General features: G+C 31.1%; 1 protein-coding gene across 2 annotated transcripts in view; it reads left to right on the forward strand.

Moving 5' to 3' along the window:
* LOC118187679 (cGMP-specific 3',5'-cyclic phosphodiesterase-like) overlaps positions 1 to 19,310 on the forward strand; it is an 883,923-nt gene that overhangs the window by 97,204 nt on the left and 767,409 nt on the right. Inside the window, exon 2 of one of the 2 annotated variants that reach the window (XM_085817555.1) lies at positions 10,484 to 10,545. The exons of the other annotated variant lie outside the window; for it this stretch is intronic. The gene's annotated coding sequence lies outside the window, so the exon portion shown is untranslated. The remainder of the gene's footprint in view (positions 1 to 10,483; positions 10,546 to 19,310) is intronic. 2 annotated transcript variants of the gene reach the window in all.

Genomic DNA, 19,310 nt, shown 5'->3' on the forward strand with positions numbered 1-19,310 from the left:
ATTGACGAAATTCCTTAAATTATCAGTAGAAGCTCGTTAAGTGATGCTTTGAAACTGTAGAATATATTAAATTAAAAATTAAAAAATCTGATGTGTACACCACATGACTTCCTCGTAAGGCCTATTAAATTATACATATTTCTCATTCAATAACTTCTCACTACATATACTACTAATACTTCTTATTCAGTTCTCACTACGCAGCAAGGCAAAAATACATAAAAACTGAAAATATCTTCAATAAAATTGTAAAAAATACAGAAAAAGATAAAATATCCAATACAGTTAAAAACCGTTAAAAAACAATTTTGACAATTAAAGTTTCTACACTAAAACAAGCAATTCGACCAGCGGACAGAAAGACAGATTTTTCGGTGCACAAAACTGAACTTTTACTTTTGGTCCCACACAGCAAAAAAAAAAAAAAAAAAAAAAAAAAACACCTAATTTGGTGCACAAATTGACTTAATCCACTATTCTAGAGAGTTTTAAATATAAACAAATGAAGTACTAAATTTTCGTGGACTATCAGGTTTTGAGTTTGTGCCCAGCTGAGCTATTTTCTAAGCAATTCGACAACAAGAATGCGACAATTCCTAGTTGCTTTAATCCAATCTTGGCCTATGATCATGGCCTATTTCAGATTTTAAATTACTTCTAAAGGGGCGTTTTTTTAACATTTTGCCTGTTATCTTTATTTATGAAATATCACGTCCTTCGCACTTAAACAATAAAATTCAGTTCAAGAGCAATATCGCAAAATAATTTTAAATTGAGCATATCTTTAGAATTTCCGATACACAGTCTCACGGGCTGGAGATAAAGATGTTTTTTCTGTACGACGTTGTCATTGCTCGCTTTGAAATCCTTTAGTTTGTTAAGCAAAAAATAGTTAAAATTTTACAAAATATGAAATCGATAATAAAATGAATTCCAAATTTCAAATTTGGGCTGCCAGATGGCCGTATTCGCAGTAGGATTACATCATTCAAAATTGGATGGCTCTAGCTACCGCTGTTTTATCACAATGCGAGAAACATATATGTATATATTTATGCATATTATTCATAATTTAATTTATTCAAATATGATACAGGCGGTAATATTTGGTGGCAACAGTTTGAAACGTGAAAGGGACATTCACAGTGATTCGTCGCAAAACGAAAACTATAGTCCCCAGGGACAAACCTTTTCTGGACTAAAAAGAACTAACCAGGTTTTTTTCCCCGAGAACAATAATATGAATGTGAAATTTACAGTTTTGTGTATCTAGGAATCCTGTAGAACCAAGTGTGTCATATTTTAGTTCTTGACGCCATTTCCATTTATATTTTTTGCAATTGGATACATCAGTGCTGCGCCAAATGTTCAAGACATACTTCCAGAATCCTCGTCTCTGTAACATCCTTTGCATAGGCGTTAATAATCTCAACGATTATGTGATAACACAATGAAAAGGCAAAAGTCATTGAAACAGAAGTTAAAAAGTGAATACCAATCGTAAATTGGAGACAACTCTGGCTACAAACCTAGAATTCATTTTAATGTAACTAGTTTCTTCAATACTTTAGCACGTCATAAGTTACCCGATTTCGAATATTTCGTAATAGTCGATGACAAAGGATATATTATTTTACATAATGCATGATGAATTCTGCGTTCATAATTGCTCAGTTTGTTTACTTTCTATATTTACACGGAGGTGCATCAACGAACGGCATGTGTTGTGAAATTATAAAGCTCTTGCTATAGTCTGTAGTTTTCGAAAAGGCATTTCAAACCCATTTGGCTCATCTGAATTGTTTCGTAACCCTTTCAATAACTGCTGAAGAATATTTTTGAATCCTCTGATTTACTAAAATGCCCTGATCTCTTTTATGTTATTATGACAAAATGGGTTACGTTCGTAAATAAAGAGAGGTTCTTAACTATTCGAAATACCTTTTTTAAAATAGCAAGCTACATCTCTCAGGAAAGATAAAGATCAACATACTTTTTAATTTACCTAAAAACAATGCAAGCCGCCAAATGTGTTGTTACTCGACGCAAAACTTGGTGACCGATGTAGGCCGAAAAGCAATGCAAGTTCATGAGCATGATTCTGTGAACCAAGGTTCCATTTACCTCTGGATTGTAAGATAGATACTTAAAACTATGAGCACTCCCTATATGTAAAGTACTTCCTATGAGCCATGAGCACTTCCTATGTGTCCGCTGCAGGTTTTTTATGTTACAGGAAGTATTCACGTGGTCTTCTCTGAAGCTTTGCTTCTATTCGAAGCAGTAGGCTGACAAAGCATTCATGGAGATTATATGCATCTTGTCATTACGTTTAATCATTTTGATTCAGTGAATATTCCAACAGCTAACTGTACACCATTGGACAGGCGAATAGGCTGAGTGCATGTAAATTTCATCATTTTGTTTTCATATGCAGCTTAAATTGGAGTCACTCACGATGGTATCCTTTCGCCTTCGCAGACAGACGTTGGGCAACTAACCTTAACTAATTTAGTGAATAAAGTGATGTAACGTTACACACTGTGTCCAATCGCTGTGATGTAGAAACATTCCATGAGCATATCACTGAATACCATTGTAATTTTTAGCCTTATAAAATTTCTTAGAACATTTATGAAATGTACTAGGACATTAATAACTAATTCAGCTTCGAATACAACAGAGTTATTATTTGCATTACAGAACTTTAGAAAAAATATCTTTGCAGAATGAAACTAGTATTACGACGCGGGATTGCATTACTGACGACAGGGTTCGTAGAGAAGTAACTTTATTTAAATGTTTACTTCATGACTCTTGAATTTAAAGTGCAGTTTCGGGGGAGGTCAAGCAATCTTTAGTTGGTTTATAAAAATAGATATATAATGAATTTTAGTTCTGAAAATCTTGCTTAATGGGAATGACGAACTTTTCAGTTACGAAATTTCTCAGTTAAGTAAAATTTTGTTGGACAAATTTTACTCTAAACCTTATTTAAAATACTTAACTATCATAAATTTAATGCGATTTCTTTACTAAATGCTTTAAAATTTTTCTTGTGTTTCCCAAACGATTTCAGTCGCATGGAGAATTGAGTATTGACTGGGCTAAGATTAGAGAATTCGAAATTTTATTCGTAATAAAAAAACAAAAGGAGTTATAAGACGTGGGCATCATTTAAAAAAGACTTATTTGATATATAAAATTTAGAATTCAGCATTAAAATGAAATTTTGTAGCAGCCTTTTAACTAACTAATGTATCGCATACAGTACTTCGAAACTGGATGTAATTTAGTAAAGAGTAAAGAGTAAAGAGTAAGCATTTAGTAAAGAAATCGCATTAAATTTATGATAGTTAAGTATTTTAAATAAGGTTTAGAGTAAAATTTGTCCAACAAAATTTTACTTAACTGAGAAATTTCGTAACTGAAAAGTTCGTCATTCCCATTAAGCAAGATTTTCAGAACTAAAATTCATTATATATCTATTTTTATAAACCAACTAAAGATTGCTTGACCTCCCCCGAAACTGCGGCGATACTGGAAATTAGAGGCGATACCTCTAGATATATATAAAAAGCACTCGCATTTATTTTTGGGGAATCATATTAAAACCACGGTTCTGAAGATGCTGTTAATGTTTCTATTACTTTCGTTCATTTATTGCGAGATTTGATCAGATAAATAATGTAATAGAAATTCGAAGCAGCGTGGAATCCTTTTGTCAGTGACAGCTGAAAATTTCAGTAAATGAGATCTGCAGCCATTTTCCATGTAAAAGCATTTGCGGTTCCGGTACAGTATCGATTTATGTCTCATTCCATACCTTAGTGAATATGAAGCTATAAAAAGAATATATATATATATCTTCTTTATTTATATTTATATATAACCATGTATAACCAGAACCCCCGTCCCATGCATTTAAACGTTTACTTTAGTACTTTATCATTTTCTTTTACTTCCTTATACGAAATAAAGAAATTATTTTATTCTGGGAACATATCTCAACAGAAATATCCATTTTGACTGTTCCCAAATCCTTGTGGAGGGTTTTCTTACATGCATATTAAAAAGCACACATTTAGACACACGTATTATACAGAGTTATTCAAAAAGAAAGAGCAGATTGGTGTCCAGATATCACTCCTTGCGATTTTTATCTCTGGGGTTACATAAAAGGGCGTGTTTTATCCCTCCTATGCCTGACACTCTTGAAGATCTACGACATCGAATTGTTGAAGCAGGGAATTCGATAACCAAAGACCAGCTGATTCATGTGTGGCAAAAAATGAGACACTGTTTTGACATTTGTCGTGTAACAGTAACACACGGTGCTCATACTGAATGCATACCATAATTGCAAACCTGTCTCTATCCATTTACGTTAGAATCATGTTTCTATCTTTTGTAGTTTGGAAGAAATAAATGTTTGAAATCTGCTCTTTGCTTTTGAATAACCCTGTATTATGTTATAAGGTATTTCTCCCGCCTTCCTTGCGTGCCTAATACTTTCCTATTTGTGCCTACATTTTACATAGTTACAATAAATCAGAAGTTTCTAATCAGAAGTTGAACAACTCTAAGGAGGAATTACAAAAGGAGGGAATATACGACTTAAAGTACAGTATATATATGCTTGATTTAGATGAATTGCACAAAGATAACAGCACTTTTCAAGACCGGTAGAAATCACTAATTGCTGATATTGTATTTTTAATGCAGTTACATATATTAATAATGCATTTTAATTAATAATGAAGTTGAAGGTATTATTAATGCAATTTAATGTAATTAAAGATATTGGAAATCTCAATGTAAGGCGTCGAAAAAGCGCCAATGAGTAAAAGTATATATGGACTTTGCAAAACGCCCGCTAACATCATTAGTTTTAGTCTTTCGGGGATATCTGAAGAAACAAGAAACCAGGCGAAAGAGAAAATACGTAATTTTCACATGAAAGCTTAATAAAGGGTGTTAATAAAGTTACAATTTATCCTTCGTGTGACTCACTGGTTTTTTTTTAAAATTTCGATTCGCAAAATTTTAATTTATTATTGATTGAAGCTTTTTATTCCTAACCCTACCTACATATATATATATATATATATATATACATATATATTAACAATATAATGAAATTAAAAATAAATATAACTCCTGTTTAATTGAGCATTAGCCAAAACGTTAATGTAAAATCAAAAGTTAAACCTGACTAACAATGCAATTTATATATATATATATATATATATATATATATATATATATTATAATTTATATATAATCAAGGTATAATAATTATATAACTAAATCAAAGTTTTTTAATGGTTAACATTCTGACCGGAAGACTCAAAACACGCAAGATTGGTCCCAAAATAAAAAAAATTCAATAAAATTACCTAATGAAAATAATATAATAGAAACAATATGAAATTCTTTCTGTTTTTCAAGGAGCAAACAAAAACCTTTCAGCAGACCCACGTTTCTGAATTAGCTAGGTGATTTTATCAAAAGTAAGTGCCAAGTAAATTTAAATTTGACCCAAAGCAGAAAATACTGTAACTTAAACAAAACTTAAACATAATAAGAAATTATTAAAACAACATAAACAATTAGTCAAATTATAGGTAGCAAGCTAAGTAAATATTTTTCAAAACTGCCAAAAAACTGTTAAAAATCTAAAACAATCGAATTCTTAAAGTCAAGAACAAAGGAAACAAAACTTAAAGAAAAAATTTAATGTTAAGCTATAAGCTTAAATTAAGTATTTCAACTAGCAAAAACAATTAATAATGAATAATTACGAGATCTCTTTCGAGAGATTAATGACTAGGAAATATTGTTATAAAACTCAGAATTTATTAATATAGTATTAGTCAAATTAAGTGCAATAATCTAAATCAGTATTAAAATAATAGTTTAATGAAATAAAGTCTATATATTTGATTGTAAAGAAATGCATTTCCTCAAATTCAGGGGAAAAAAAAAAAAGCATTTGAAATGGTAATACAAAAGAATTCATTCAGGGCGTGTTTAAAGTAAAAAACATGCAAAATAACCAGTTTTTACTGCCACGAGGCTTAAAGGTCCTATTACAGAACCTTGAAAAATCTCGTGATTATTGCTGTAAATGATTATTTTTGCATATCACTGCACATAACTTGTCAATTCTTTTTCGAATTTGGAAACAGGAAGAAATTTACTGTAAAATTCGTTGTAAATTTGTTATAATTTTGCTTTATTTGAAATATTTACACAACTGAGAGTAATCCAAACAATTTTTCTTCCGAGGTTTTGTAATAAAATATATAAAAAGGAAGGAAGAAATGTTATAATGTTTTTCTTATTTGGCATCACGAGAAAAGTTTTCTCTACTTTTTAATGCACTAATATGATATTATATAAATTTTCTTGAAGTACTAAAATTTTATGACTCGTCTATTATTTATAGTAGTTGTATGCGATTTGTTAGAAGAATTTGCACGAACATTAATATTTGACAAAGTGAATGCATTATTTAAGTAGCAGTTTTTGTACATCAGTGTTATATTTATTTTTTCCCTTAAATTTCCGTGTTTAATAATTGTTTATTACTGCTCACTCGGAATTTTAGTCTATAAAAAATATTTAAATTTAGAGAAAATACTCATGCTGTATTGCATAGTATATATTTATAAATATTTATAGAAATCTTAGTACTAATTTGTTTAGTATAGTTTTTCTGATTACTTTGAAAAGGCACCGATTAATTCATCTAAGTTACACAGACCTGATATATAATCTTTTCGTATTAAACGTTTATTTTACTAATATTACTTATGATTACCGGTATGCGACTAAAATCAGTTTTCTTAAGAAAAACCCACTCATTCTGTATTTGAATAATTTAGGTGATTGAATTTGATTTTCCTTGTAGGAGTTTCATTTATTCTTTCGCTTATTTTTGTCTGATTATCATTGCTCTCTAACAAAATTTGTTTCCTTTCGATCAAAACATTTTTGTTGTATATTTTGTTTATAATATTTTAGTATATTATTTTATAATTTTGATAAATTTAATTCCTTTACTTACTTATAACCTTACTTCAAATCGTTTGATTTTTGCTTGCTTATTGCTTATGCATTATTTGCTAGCTTTATATATATATATAAAGTATATATATTGACTACTATATATATATGTGTTTTGAAAAAATTCCATAGTCAAGAATACACTTAAAATTCTAACTGTATGTTCTTTTCATTTTTAATGGCGATGGTCTCTTATTTGAAAATACGTGAAATTAAATCCACAGCCCCGTAGTCAAGTTGTTTTTCCCGCTTTTTCTACACGTACAGTTATAGAATGTTCTGGAAATATTTAAAGCGAACTGGATTGGCTGACGAGACTGACGTCATTTCTTGGAAGCACCGCCTTTCCAGAGGCTATAAAAAGACTCGCGAAGGAATATCGAGGGCTCTTTCTTAAATGACATGATGCAGTAAACTTCATACAAAAAGTTATTAGTAATTCTTTTTATTTACTCCGGATATCTGATTTTGTAACTGCTATTTCTCCTGAATAATAATAAATGGATCCTGTTTTTTTTAAAACTTATCGTCTGATAATTTAAGCTACGACTAAAGCTGGTACATCATATATATATATATATATACTATGCTTTTACCCTTGCCTGCATGAATGACGAAACACGAATTGAATAATTGGAGAGTTAGGTTTGGAGGTAACTTCCCCTTGATAAGTCTGTCTCCTGCCTACTCAACGGTCATTCACATATGCATTTTTAAAAAAATTTTTAATTTAATTTTAATTTATTAAATTAGTAAATTTATTTTCATGGATTGATTTTGCATCTGATTTGCTTATGCTTCTGAATTTAAATGATATTGTAGATTAGTTCGAGTATTAAATCTTTTATATGTTTGCACATTTTTTTAAAAATTATTTTGGCTTTTTTTCTTTTTTTAGAATTTAAATTTGCTTTTTTACTTTTATACGTGTTTGTTAAAAAATTAAATTTAAATTTGTTTAAATATATATATATACTATATATAATTATTAAATAAAATTGATTATATTATCTCCTAAGATTAATTAATCTGAAAAGAGTACTATGTACTATATAATTAATGCTTTTTCTGGCCATTATATCTTCATGTACATTCACTTTTCTTATTATATATATTTTTATTTTTTATTTTTTGATTTGTTTTTACTATGATTGCATTATTTTTCTTACATTTAGTAATTTTCTAATGTTTATTTCAACTACTTTGAATACTTCGATCCTTATCTCGAAGTCTGGGCATAAAGACATCATAGTTTGACAAATTACGCTTATTTACTAATTTTGTTTTCTCGTTTCTTGTTCTTCTTGCCTTCCACACAACATAGCCCAAGTTCATGGACATTTGAGTTAAACAAGCATGATGCTTCAGTAGCTTAGATTCTCTACTGTAACTTAGGATCAATAAAACTTACTTCTTGTTTTAGAGAATTAAAAAGAAACCAGGGCTGTCTGAGAGGCTATCTTCTCAACAAGGGCTGTCCGAGACTGCCCGTTACTAGCTATTAATAAATTAGAGGTGAATTTGAATATTTTAATTTAGAGTTATATTAATTCCATCTTCTATTTGATTAGGCAGTTGAATTAGAATTTTTAGCTGCTACACTCTAGCCAACTGCGTTCATTCACAAAACAAGAGTACTTCAATTACGTGCAGAGCACTTATTTTTTAAATTGAAGATAAAAAATAAAAGAGAAATTAAAGTTGTTCTTTACGCACGGAGTTTCTTTTGGGTGGATTTTTATACTACTTCAATTATTCGCCATGACAAAAAAAAAAAAAAAAATGTAGATAAGTTAGACAGTTAAGTTTAAACTGGCCCTGTGACCGGCACGGAGTCTCTAAAAGAAACCCCCAAATTCTCTAAAACAAGCAACCACGAGAAAGAGTCATTTTCTTAATCCTAAAGCCAAAATGCTCCTGCTAGAGTTATTTGCTTTTAATATATTGCTTTAATTTCTCGGATATATTTCATCATACACGGTTGTATACTTACTTAAAGACGTCACAAACAATATTCTAAGGCTTATATATATATATAGTTTTGTTGGTCACAGGGCTTTCAATTGTTAATAAAATTTTAAATAGGATGTACGGTAACTTGATGAATAATTACCAGAGTTCAGACAGTGCAATCTTTGGCAGAGGTTTTAGTTAATTAAATGCGGATAACACCACAGTGCGCAGAGCTGCCACGTTTGAATTTAGTAACATCTAAAAGGCGAAAAATCTTGTTCCCATTTTTTGAATTTCGATAGTTAGCCTATACATAGGTTTTACACTTTTGAATTTATTTACACATCAATTTTCAAATGAAATTTCAGAATGCTTTAATTAATTACCGAGTAATTATTTTAAAAATTCAATTATATTTTAATTTCTATATTTTACACGTAATAAAAATTTAAAAGAAACAGAAATATGCCAAGTGCGTATAATACAACAAATAATGTATAACAGTAGATTAGTTAAGATACAATAACACGCCGAACAAATATTAATTTAGAAGTCAAACAACAAAAATCAGTGTTGTATTTCCAACGTTTCCTTGATGAAGAACTAAATTATTTAAAAGCAATAGCTATTGACAGGGGCATTTCACCCAACATTATTAATTAAGCAGTTAAAAAATTCTCATCTCAACACACTAAAAGTCACACTCTTGTTTTAGGAGATTAATAAAATTCTGTTGTCATTCCTTTCTTTCCATCAATTAGCTATAAATTTGCACATATCTTGCAGAAATTTAACTTTCGGGTCGTTTATTCTTCCATCAATAAAATTCCGAGTTCCATACTCAAGGACCCCGTTCCGGATATTACTTCCTGGGGTATTTATAAGATTCCTTGCCAGTGTGGTTTAATTTACATGGGCCAAACTAAGATACCCTTAAAATTTCGCTTCAAGGAACATGAGGCATTTGTTAGAAAAAAGGAAGCACAGGAAGTCTTCTGTTGCCCAACATTGTTGATCCGAAAATCACACTTTCCATTTTTCTGCTGCCAAAATTATTCAAAATACATCTTCCATTGGAGAACTGGATTTTCTAGAGGCATTTCACATTCAAAAAAATCTTTCTGTTCTAGTTAACGATCCAATCCAATCCATCTTTGCTTTCGGCCTTTAAAGAAATTATGTTTTAGTTCTGGTTTCATCAACAAATAGCGCCACTAGCTAATTTTCTATCCAGGCTGTCTTATCTTATCTAATCATTATATCCTATCTCATTCATTTGCGCTTTTGCAGCTGAGGATGGTGGTTCGGTAAAACCACCCAAACTAGTCCTGAGAAAATTTGAAGATATAACGCTGATTTTTGTTGTTTGACTTCTGAATTAGAATCGAATAGATATTTTCATTCATTATGAAAACCGTTTCTCAAAATTATTATTTCTAAAATTACTATACTTTTTCAGAAACCTTTTTGAAGAATTGGAGCCTACAGGAATGATAAATTTGCGAATTAATTGAATATTTGGTATGTAAATTTTACCAGTTTTAATACAAAATATTTACTTTTATGTTATTATTATAAAGTTTATTTTACTGGATAAAAAATATATGTTTGTAACTTAACATATAAGAAGTCAGCGTTTCAGTTCGTTATAAATTCTTCTATTTTGACATTGTCATTTTAGTTTCATCTTTAGTTTTTCTTAAAACGTAAGTTAAACCTTTAACGTTCTAGTAACTTATGAGATTGAATTTCTGCGAAAAAAAGTTAAAAATGATTCTTTGTTAATAATTTTACTTTTTTTTTCTTCTTTGCTAGTAAGCGTGTTTTCTGAACGTACCGAAGTGCTATCTTCAAGATAGTGCAGGAATGTTAGTCGTTCATTCTGATTTTTTTTCTTTCAATTGTACAGATAAATAACTTTGGTGCACCTGATTCTATGTGCGACGAAAATTTTTCTAGCAATCTATGTTTAATTACGAAATGCGTTCTTCGTTTTATTTTCAGGCATTCTGAGAGAATATTAGAATATATCTTTGGATGTACAAAATTCACCCACGCATTCTATTTTAGGCAATACAAACTGGACGATAAATTATTGAATATGTGCTTTCAGATTTCTTGTGCATTTCGTTCAACAAAAGCCAGAATTTAAATATATATATATATATAACCTTTAATTTAAACAGTCTTGTATTTTTCCAGAATTCCATGCTGAAGTGCTTTTTAGCCCAAAGGGAAAATTTGCCCAGAAGGGCTATTAATTTCGTTTTGGCATTTTGCGACATGCATTATTAAACGGCATTCAATTTTTCAAATTTTTGCCACTAAATATTAGAGCCTTGCATTATATTTAAGAAATTAAATAATGAAGAATCTGAATGAATGTATGTATATTTCTCGCACTGTAGAAAACCAACGGTACATAGTGACATCAAATTTTGAACAACGTAGTCTTCCACTCTACTATGGGCCCAAATTTAACTGTTGTTTATGATTTAAGCGCGAAGAACATGATACTTAATGAGTAATGCTAACACACAAAAGTTAAAAAAAAAAACCTCCTTTGGGCGTCATATAAAATCTATAAGCTTTCAGGTTTTTACAGATTTTATTTCATTAAGCATTTTTCTGCATTTTATGTTTATTGAGTTTCAGAACTTACATTTTTGAAAGTCACATTCACGTTCAGTGGCGATAAAATTTTGTTTTAGTGCGCAACTTATTATATTCGGTACACATTTTTACCACAGATTCTTTTTCATCTTCTAAAACCGCCTAAGTATCATAAAAATATTAATGAAAGGAATTAATTTTCCCATATGACTGAAATTGTCATAAATCCAACATCTAATTTACTGCCTCCTCTTTAATTAAAGTCTCAAATACTTCTTTTTCGTTTCACTTCAAGGTTGAAGTTTCTATTCGTTCCCGTGCGCATTATTTCATAATAATTATCTGAGTTTTCGTGGGCGCTGTCTCGCATTCTTTGCCCTTCACACGCCTGTCTGTGTCTGACGTCTGAGATAGTAATATATTTATTTACCTGTCAACATTCAAGAAACTGGAAAGGCATGTGGATTTACGTACTTTATTTGCAATTCCTCAACTTGTTTAAATTAAGTTTTTAATTTTTTCGAAATTCTGGCATCTTTTATGTTCTTTTTATCAGTCTGGAATAAATATCCTGAATTTTGTCCTCTCAATTCAGTTCTGTAGTTGAGCTACGTTTCTTAGTTTTAATGTAATAACTATTATTAAGTTAACGCTTTTAAAACTTTTGTAGGCATCAATGGCTTTGATAAGCTGCAGCAGACTATTTTCTTTTAAAAATTTATTGCTTCACTTGAAGCAGATGTATCCAGTTAGTGAAGATAGCTCTTCCCTGACATAATGAGAAGAGAAGATAGTCCTTTCCTAACAAAATTTCTTCTAAATCATAGTATTACATTGCTTATAACTGCCACACAATGAAACATTTGAAAAGCAATACATGCATTTAATTAATTTGATTAATTTCGATGGCAACAGAATTATTAACCAACTAACTTGCTTTTCATATCTCACAACTTCCATCCATTTATTTTTCGTTGCTTTCGTTGTTATTTCTTCATTTTTATCATTATTAGCCCAGAGGAGTATTAGCCTAGAAGGGCTGTTAGTCCCAGAATGGCAATTTGCGTTGAAGCACTGAAAGCATTGAATCCCTTTTCAAATTTTCCCTTTTCCCCATATATTCAAAGCCTTTTTTCACCACATATTATCTCCTTGTATTAAAGAAATTAAATAATGAAAAATCTGCATGAATGTGTGTATGTTTCTCGCACTGTGAAAACACAACAGTACCCAGAGCTCTCAAATTTTGGAAAACATAGGCCTCCACCTGAACATGGCACCTAGAAGCCCAAATTTGGAATTTCTTTTATAGCCTATTTCATACTTTGTAAAACGTAACGAATTTTCAATTAAAAATCTCAACGTTTTCAAATCGAGCATTTGCAACACTGTAAGGAATAAAACATTTTTAGCTCCAGCGCGCGAGAATGTCTGTCGCAAATATTAAAGGTGTGCTGTTTTGAATATTTTTAGCCCAAAGGGACATTAGCCTAAATGCTCTCGAAATTGCTCGCATTTGTGTAAATGGAAAAAAAAAACGCCCCTTTGGTGCGTAATATAATATGTGAAAATGTTTCAAATTCTTTTTATTAGTCCAAAGGGAATTTGTCCCTGAAGGACTATGGTTTTCGTTTTGCGATTTTGCGTTGAATCACTATAAATGACCGTTTCACTTTTCAAACTGTTGCCACCAAATGTTAGAGTCCTGCATTATATTTGAAGAAATTAAAAATGAAAAATATGCATAAATGTATGTATATTTCTTGCATTGTGATGAAACAACGGTACATAGAGCCATCGAATTTTAAATGATGTAATCCTACTACGAATATGGGCATTGGAAGCCCAAATTTGAAATTTGGAATTTGTTTCATAATCGATTTCATATTTTGTAAAACTTTAACAAATTTTTGAGTAAGAAACTCAACAATTGGAAAGCGAGCAATGGTAACAATCTTACGGGGGGGGCGAACCTTTTTATCTCCAGCGCTCGGAAATGAGAACTGATTGAATATTAATTTATAAAAGGCACATCTAGTATCATATGTCATGCACTTGGGTTAAAGCATTTTTATCTGATATGTGTTCCATCTTGATATTGTCTGCATTAAAAATAAATCCGAGTTAAAATATTCTAATTGTTTTCTTTACTTTTTAAAATTTCTTTATAAGTTTAAATATTTAAAACTTAATTTTGTCATACGTCCTTTTCCTATTACAGGACTTATACTGTCTCCTCGTTTTAATCTTTTAGTGCTATATTTTTTTTTATAAATTTCTACCAATATGTCTTTAAGAGGCCATTTAAATAATGACTTAGTGGTCACCGTGATAAGTTTAAACTCTATTTACTGTTATAAATAGCATTAAATTGTCATTATTTTCAGATCTCGAAAGCTTAAATTTCCTTTTTGGTTTTCCAGAAAATATTTATTAGTTAACATAAACATATGTAGTATAGAGGTAAAAATATTACTTCTTATGCTCACGAATTATTAGACAAAAATTCACTTGAAACTTTTAGAGTCAGAAAGTGCGTGTCTACAATGTTTTCATCATTCACTGATTTGAGAGTGCACAATTCCCATTCCTATTTTTTCCAATGACCAAGTTAAACCAATGACCAATGACCAACTTAACCCTTGATGAGAAAACCAACTTAAACGGACCGCTTTGGAACATAGTGATTGAGAAACAAACCATTAGTTTCCTTTCATGATTCCCAATCTTGTGAAGCCGCTGGTGACCAGTAGAACGACTGTCGGTATGTGGTGTACTTTTTTACCACAGTATTTATATGTCGATGAGCACATCGCGAAAATTTTGCGCTGATTTTCCTATCACGAGGTTTACGAGCCGGAGTATTGGATTCAGATCATTGGAACTGCTAAAAGACGTCGAATCAGTCTTTCTACTGATGCACAGCGGCTTCAAGGTCTGCACAGTGAAAAGTACGGATCTGTACGGACCTTTTGCTTGCTGAGGCTTCACAAGATTAGATATCATGAGAGAAAACTAATGGTTTGCATTCCACTCACTCTTTTCCAAAGCAGCCCGTTTGAGTTGGTTTCCTCATCATAGACATTGCAAAAAAAAAAAAAAAAAAGGAATGGGAATTGTGCACTGTTTACTGACTAACGCAGATGTAGCTGGAAATGGGATTCTAATCTTGTGTGATTTTGAGGGAGTGAGGAGCTTGCAACCTGTTTTTTGTTGCTTATGAACGATTTCCTGTTAGTGTGGAATCATTAGAAATGGCCACACTGATCTGCATATTTTATATTGAAGTAAGCTAAATAGTCACAGATATATGAGCAAGGTAAATTAGAAGAAGTAAAAGAAGACGCAAAGCCCTCATAATGAGGCAAGCTACTATGTTAATTTTCATAGGTTTTCTGGGAGTACTGCCAGCAACATCAATATTCGTTAACAGCTTCCGGAATTCAACAGATTTGACAGCTGCATTTATAATACCCACCACTATCAGCCTAAAATATTAGTTATTAACTATGTAAACTGTGGTGGCCCTTAAGTCGGTAGCTTAACGATCCTTAGTTTGAACCTTCTTGTGTTTTGCTTTAGCAATTCAAGAAGTATGCAAGATCCTATCAGATGACTTCTCCTCGTCAAGTGACAGTGCACAGCAACCTGCAGGCTTTGTGGACCAATCAAATGAAATCCAACAGAACTGCGGCTTCTTGCGTGACAATGGTCACGCCCTTTTGCCTACCTTCGCTTTTACGCCCAGCCAGGGCTCATTAGTTCGGAGCTTCCATGGTCATGTGTCGCATCGACATTACATCAGAGAGCCGGAACACACCGTGTTTTCCCGCACGATAATTGCGGCATACAAGTGGAACAAGGGAGCCCTAAGTCGGACAGAAAAATCATGCTTTATGAAGAGATCGAAAATTCTTTACAATATAATGCTTTATGAACAAACCTATATGACGATTGGTTAGGGATACTTACCTAGTGTTACTGGTTTATACCAAATAGGTTTTATAATATTCTATAGACAATTAATGTTTTTGCTGCTTGGTAAATCTTGACAAAAGATAGTAGGAAAAGACGCGTGCCTGTTTGAATTTCAGATAGAATTGGATTAACTAGATGTTAGTTGAAGATAAATGACAAATACTAACTCAATATATATAATTTTTATACATCAAAAGATCTCAATAACATTCTTGTCAATAAGTCATATTTTAAACATTTTGTATTTTATTATCTAGTAGCAGATACTAGTTTGACCTGCTAGGACTGCACAAACTTTTAAGCTTCTTATATGTAGCTTCTGACTTGATATATTTATCATAAAAGGGGAAGCCTCTAACCTGATAACTAAACCTTTCCGGTTAATGTTTGCTTATTTTACATCCGGATAGATCAGCATATTCATAAATCATGGCTGTTTTTTCCCGTCTCCGTGGATATGACGTGGGATTTTAAATCTCGGGTTAAGAACTTCATTCACGTCCGGATAATGAAGCTAATTTCGGAGGAATATGTGGACAAAGAGATTTGAAAATGGTGAAAATTCGATTTCCGATTAGGCGAAGCTTTTCATTGCGCCAAAAAAATATCTTCAATTCCAATTTAAAAAATATCGTTTTTTAACCTATAGGGTATGTTCTTCGTACTTTCTTCATGCCTTCGTGGCGTAATTGGAAGCATACTCGACGCAAATTTGAGAGGTCCAGGGTTCGAGTCCAGGCACTGCACATTTTTTACGTTCTCCTACTTCAAAATAACCTAATGATTCTACAAATAGCGCCGGAAGTAAAAGGTGGTGAACAATAATTCGTCACCTCACCACTAGGATTCTTCTAATGAGCCCCTTAATCCCTAGTAGCCTTTAAAAGGGGGAGGGTATAAGGTATTTTCTCCCAGATTCCAGAGTACCTTCGTGGTGCAACTCTATAACACTCCGCGCGTATTCGAGAGTTCCAGGCTCAAGTTCCGGCGAGAGCATTTTTCATTTTTCATGTTCTCCTGCTTCAAAGTACCTAATAACTCTACAAACCATATTATAGCTTTTACAATATGGTAATGATTAACCATCATTACCATATTGATGTAATGATTACCCATCATTACGTTCTTTTCGATGTTAATCGTTACAACGGAAGATTTAGTGAAGCATTTCTTTGAATGGTTTGCTTTCTGTACTGGTTTGCTTTCCTATAATTTAAAAGAGGTGTATTCAAAAAAGAGAAAAGATATTAGTTGCTTTTTAAACCTTTGCTGATAAAAGAATACCATGCAGGTGAAAATTCATAAGACAAAATTTTCCCGTCAATCTTTTGTTAATTAACTTTAAAATAAGTTTCTAAAAATAAAAGTAAACAATGATCTGATAATTATATAAATTAGATTTTTTCCTTGGTGTTAGAAGTAATATTTTTTATCATTCAAGCAAACTTTAAAATTTGTATTTTAAAACTTCAAAACCGATTGCATATATATTCACTTAACAACGTTGATTCTTTGCATTAAAACTCCGCGTATTTTATACTTGATTATGTAGTTTGACGTTTATGTATACTTTTAATACGTGATGAGCACACAAATAACTGATTTATGTAAGCATTATCCTGTATTTTTAGTTCAAATAATATTATTACAGATTAAGAATTAATTATCTTTGAATACCTTGCCAAGTTTTTAATTTTGTTGCAGACATGCCTATGTTTCCGCCAGAAATATAAAAACGAACTAGACAGAAATTTGACGTCATGAGAAATGCAATTTCATTGGTTAAAATACCTGAGCTCAATCCTATTTGAACCAATTAAATTTCGAATTTTTGCCAATTATAAATGTTCGAAATGATGAACTTCTCTTACATACTATGTCAGATTGAGTGGTGCAAAATATATGAGTAAGTTTTTGATATGTATTCATTTTATTTATTTATTTATTTATTAGTCTAAAAGGCGTTAAGGGCTACTAATTTCTTTTTGGCATTTTGCGTTAGTTCACTATAAATGTTGATTCACTTTTCAAATTGTTTCCACCAAATATTAGAGCCCTGCGTTATATTTAAAGAAATTAAATAATGAAGAATCTCAATAAATGTATGTATGTTTCTCGCACTGTGATAAAACCACGGTACCTAGAGCCACCAAATTTTGAATAACATAATCCTCTACCGAATATGGGCATTTCGAAGCCCTAATTTGGAATTTGGATTTTGTTTTATTATCGATTTCATATTTTGTAACACTTTAACGACTTTTTGGTTAATAAACTCAAAGATTTCAAAGCGAGCAATGGAAATTCGGTACGGGAAAAAAATTATCTCCTAGTGCGAGATTGTATCGGAAATTCTGAAGATATGCTCTTTTTAAAATTATTTTGTGATACTGCTGTTGAACAGAATTTTATGGTTTAAGTGCGAAGAACATGATATTTAATAAATAAATGTAACTCACAAATGGTAAAAAAAGGCCCTTTGGGCGTAATGTAAAATCTGAAAGCTTTCAGAATTTTTTAAAAAATTTTATATGTTTATTTATTAATTTTCGATATTTAGTTATTTATTAAGTTAATTGATTATATTATCCGTTCACTGAGCACAGTGACTTCACGAATGTTTCCAGATAGGTAATTCGAATCTGCATCGTTTTGTAAATCATTCTTTTACATTGGAATCTATGTGCAATATTATATTGGACTCTATATACAATATTATATTGCAATCTATGTACAATATTGCATGTAACGATTGACAAATCATTTATTGGTATGTTGAGAAAGTTCTAATCGCCTTGAAAGCATACCATGAATGTTTATAGCGTAAAAAAGCAGAATTTTATAGAGAGAAAAACTGACACCATATTCTTAATTTATTGAAATTTAAAATTAGTCAAAAGAATAACCTTCATTTGGCGTAACAGATGGTTTTAATGAATGTAACTACTGTATATTGATGGGTCCACTAGTAAATAATGATTGAAATTAATCTGCGTTTTTTATTTTAAATCGCTAAGTTTGTTATTTATTAACAGATTAAATTTGAAAGAATAAGTAACTTACGCTTTGCTGAACAACGGCAAACAGACACGTGGAAGATACAAGTATTTTCATTTGGACAATGGCTTCATTTTGTTTTTTAAATTACCGAGGTGTTTATTAAATTTAGCAGGAAATATATTGCATTTTCCCGAGTGGCAGCGCGCTCCTTTTACATTCGCGAGCTTTTTAATTAAATTTGAAATATAACTATGTGATACTTTGCACAGTGGCAACACAAAGCTTCTAAATCTGTTGATCAAAAGTTAATTAAATTCGTGAGTAAAATGAATACAATGGCTCCCATCTGTTTTCGGACACTTGTGTAAATATTCCCAAAGTGAAATTGCTCTGTTTCCTTCGATAATCTTGATCAATTGTTTTAAAACCTCTTTGTTTTAACTAAAGTTATTCAAAACATTCCTGGTTAAAATTAAAAAAGAAATATTGATTCAAAAATGTTCTGAAAAGGAACTGGCATTCAGACATTTTGAAGAAACAGTTTTTATGTAATAAATATTTTAAAATAACGGGGCACTGAATATTTCGTTCGATATGCTTTAACTAATATTACACTTTTCATGCGCTTTGGCATGGATATATTTAATTCTTTCGAATAAGAGTATTCAAATTTTGTTCCATTCCTTTGTAAGTAT

Source organism: Stegodyphus dumicola, chromosome 5, assembly GCF_044657685.1.
Source record: "Stegodyphus dumicola isolate Sdum_Otavi_A_Nest chromosome 5, ASM4465768v1".
Taxonomy (NCBI): Eukaryota; Metazoa; Arthropoda; class Arachnida; order Araneae; family Eresidae; genus Stegodyphus; species Stegodyphus dumicola.